Raw genomic sequence first — 4,313 nt, forward strand, 5'->3', positions numbered from 1 at the left:
TTTTCTATCTTTTAGTAAAATATTTTTGCTTTTTGTAAAAAATATCCTAGTTTTGTAAAAATATTTCAAACTTTTTATTAACATTTTCCAATTTTCAGAAAATATTTTTATTTTTGTAAAAAAATTTCTAACATTTCAGAAAATATTTCTTATTTTTATGAAAATTTTCTATCTTTTAGTAAAATATTTTTTGCTTTCTGTAAAAAATATCCTAGTTTTGTAAAAAATATTTCAAACTTTTTATTAACATTTTCCAATTTTCAGAAAATATTTTTTCTTTTGGGAGTAACTTTCTAATATTTTTATTTTTGTAAAAATTTTCTAGTTTTTCAAAGTAAAACCTTAAGTTTTTCCTCTGATCTCTGTACATTCACAGGATACTGGTTAACAAAACCAAGCCCACTACTTGTCGTCGGACTAAGCGTTGGAGGTTTTCGAGGTTTTCCTCTTCATATAACATGGGTACTCACAAAGTCCACTTCGAAGACATGCATTGTCTCAAGTTCTAGGGGTTCTCTTGTCTTCTGGGTTCAATAAGGACAAAGACTACATTGATAGCCGTATATTCAAGCGACGGTTATAAAATAAAATCTGCTATTGTATACTTAATTGATAAATATCTAATCTTATAAAAATAATATTCATTGATTTAAAAACGTCCTTAACCTTAACAAGTGTATGGTCAGTACCGTTGCCATCCAGAGAAAGTTATAATAACATTAAGAGGGGCAGAAATAAATATTTAATAACTGTCAAAGGTTAAGTGAAAATATATCGATGAAACTCTAGGATGATATCGATATCAAATCCTTTTCATTTATACACGTGTTCAGAATACAAAAGTTTAACTTATTAACACATATCTAACCAAGCATTCGTGGGTCAGTGGTTATGATATCCAACTACTGACCCACGAAGGCTTTTTGATTGGCGTGAGTTCGATCCTCAGCCTTAATTATATTTAATAAATAATAATAAAACAGAATTAAATATTAAAATAGATTTAAAGTTTTTTATTTCTAAAATTCTCACATAGATGGCACCACTAGAGTTAAAGCATGTGTATGATATTTGTTATGCAATAAAATATGACGTCATTACTTCATAATATACAATATCTCTCCCCAAATTACAAAGTTTCTAAGTGTTGCCATCCTTAAAAACTAATATTAAAATAATAAGTGTTGCCACCCTCAAAAAACTAATAAATTAAATAATATTTAAAAAAACGAAACTAAATTAAAAACAGAAACCGAAACTAAAAATATATTAGGCTTAAGAAGAAAAAGAAATAAGCTCCCCATGACGCTGCAGACGAAGTTTCGATTTTCAGGCGGGCAGAAATAAGCAACTTCCGGTTTGTAGGTGGGCAGAAATAGGCAACTTCCGGTTATAGACGGGCAGAAATAAGCAACTTCCGGTTGAGGCATTAATAAGCTCCGGTTGACTATGACGTCACTTCCGTCCCCTCCAGGGCGAGGCCTACTACTGACCTTCCTTTCGAAGGTTGCTAATAACTTCTCTTCCCTTTTTGTTAAAGTCCACGTCTCATGCCAAGAACAACATTCTATGCTCAAACAAACTACCAAGGTTTAATTTTATCAAGATTATTAGAAATCAAGTAATCTGTGTGCCGGGTGAAAAAATTTTAATTTAGAAAAGCAGTTTTGAAGTAATTGTATTTTAAAGTAATTATTTAACAGTTTTAATTTACTAACAGACTTAAATTTATTTATTTTACCTTAAAAAATAACTTGAAACGAAAACCGTGAGTTTTTGGACAAATCCAATTTAAAAAAAATAGGTGTGTTATTTTCTGCTTTCAATGAGTGGCTTCAGTACTTTTGCTGTAATTTTGGAAGTTCTTTTGAATATTATCTTCTGCTTGATGTCAAATTGATTAAAATAAAACAGTTCATGACATGTATTTAAAAAAAAAATAATAATAATTTTGTAGATAGTGTTTCACAATTTTTTGACTACGAAACTCCAAATAGTCAACCTTCTTGCGGTGGAAACCCAACTTTATAAATAAAGTTTATAAAAGAAATTGTTAACGTTATAACTCAAAGAAAAATGCTATTTTTAAGATAGATAATCAGAGGAATGAAGATATTTCATTGCTTTTTATCATTAAGAATCTTAAATTAGATTTTATATCCGGCACATAAATTTGCAGTCCTTGTTGTCCAGTCATGAATTTGTTTTTTGTGTAAATACATAAGCTGAAAATGAATAAGGAAATCCGACTTAAGGCTTACTTTGAAATTTAAACTTAAAAGACTATAGATGTTAGCAACGGTTATTATGAGGAAAACATTTTTCTTTTTTATATATTTTATTTTGACTTGAAAGGTGTGATATAAAATACTAATGCAATATTTCATAAATTTTTGCCCGTTTTATAATTTGTTCAATATATTGTTATCATATTTTCTCTTCAGAAATGGCATTTCAATTTCATTGCTATAGTACTTGATACTGTACTTGATTTCATTAAGGCAAACCGAAGGATTAAATAAATAATGAATTATAGGCAGGATCATAATATACTTCACTGGTTTATAAAAAAGTACTAATTCATGGAACCCCTTTAACATCTCCGCGGAACACCAGTTGAGAACTGCTGCTCTAGACCAGCAGTCTCCAACTTTCGGATCAAGGAGCGTTTCCCGTTCCTGGATCAAATGGTACCGGGTCGTCCTAGGAATTATTTTCATTTTATTTATTGTGTTTCTCTCGGGTTTGTACGACTTTCCATGGATGAGAAGTTAACCGGGTGTTGAGAGATCTAACCTAAAGCTGTACCACAAATGTAATTGCAATTTAGTTTGAAGCCATGTTTAAATACAATACATTATTTAAAATTATAAACCAAAACTACCTAAAATGTAAACATTCAACGTCCCTCCTGAGTGGACCGTGGTAAAATTATAAAACGTTGCCGGTCCGCTGTGAGAAGAAGGTTGGGGATAAAAGGTTATTCTAGAACAGGGGTTTCCAATTTACATGAGGCGGGGGGCCACAATTAAAAACACAAATCAAATGGTGGGCAGCAACTTTATCAAAATTTTATCTCGGACTCTTTCATGTTTGAAGAAACATTAAATGTTACTGTCAGATTTTTACCAAGTTATATAAAACAAAAGTATTGAATTACAAATTAAAATAAGCAGTAGATATTTAAAAATATTTAATTGCATATTAAAAAATTTGAGATACAATAACTTTAATGTGCACCTATGTAAATGTGCAACAGATATCTAATTGTTAAGATATAAAACTTTAAAAAGGTTGGTATTAAAACTTACATAGTAGCACACAAAATGTTCAATGACAAAATTGAGGTTTGTCTGCTGCAACCACCAGAGAATAGATATTTATGCATTTTGAATTTTAAATTTACAAATGTATATAATTTCATCCAAAATAAGTGATTTCAAAAAGTTAAATCGGAGAATTTCTTCGAGAAAATTTCTGATTACCAACTTGCTAAATTATATTCACAAACTACAAAAAAAAAAAAAAAATTAAATTAAAAGGAGCAACATACACGATTATTTTTTTATTTGAATAAATATTTTCTTGGATGAGAAATAAATTTTTTTTGCACCATTGGTATGATAAATTTCACAGAGACAAAGAAATTAGGTTTTTATTAACGAGAAAAGTATTTCAACTTATATAGATTTTTTACGAAAATTGTCCGCAAAAAATGACAACTAATATAGTTTAGTTCGCGGGCCACAAAAAAAAGGCTTCACGGGCCGGATGCATCCCCGGCCCACCAGTTGGAAACCATTGAACAATAAATGCACTTTTTCCAACTTTTCCTACTACAGTGAAAACACAAAATACAGTATTCTAGCAATTGGTAATTTCAAATGAAAAAGAAGAAATGAATATCTCGACTGAAAATTGCATTGATGTTTGGTGAATTAAAAGTTGTCATCATATTTTGTTCCATGTCTGTAAATAAAAAAGAAACAGAAATTCTATTATTTACAATTTTCTTCTCTATTTTCTTTCACATTTCCTTGTTTTTTTATTGCATGGTTTAAAATGGCTAAAAAATTTGCACATAACAATTAAACATTTTTGCAAAAATCCTTAATTGAACCGATAAGTCCAAAAACTAGTCATCTCCACATTGTTTCAAAATTGTGATTCTTGTATTAGGTTAAGCTAACGTAGAAATATAGCTAGAATATAAAAAAATCATGTCTACTTGGTACAGTAAATTTTGTGCGGTAAAAAAACTCGATATATCAACCTTATACATAATTTTTCAGTTTTTTGTCTTTCCTGTGAAA

Source organism: Parasteatoda tepidariorum, chromosome 3 (genome assembly GCF_043381705.1).
Source record: "Parasteatoda tepidariorum isolate YZ-2023 chromosome 3, CAS_Ptep_4.0, whole genome shotgun sequence".
NCBI classification, from domain to species: domain Eukaryota; kingdom Metazoa; phylum Arthropoda; class Arachnida; order Araneae; family Theridiidae; genus Parasteatoda; species Parasteatoda tepidariorum.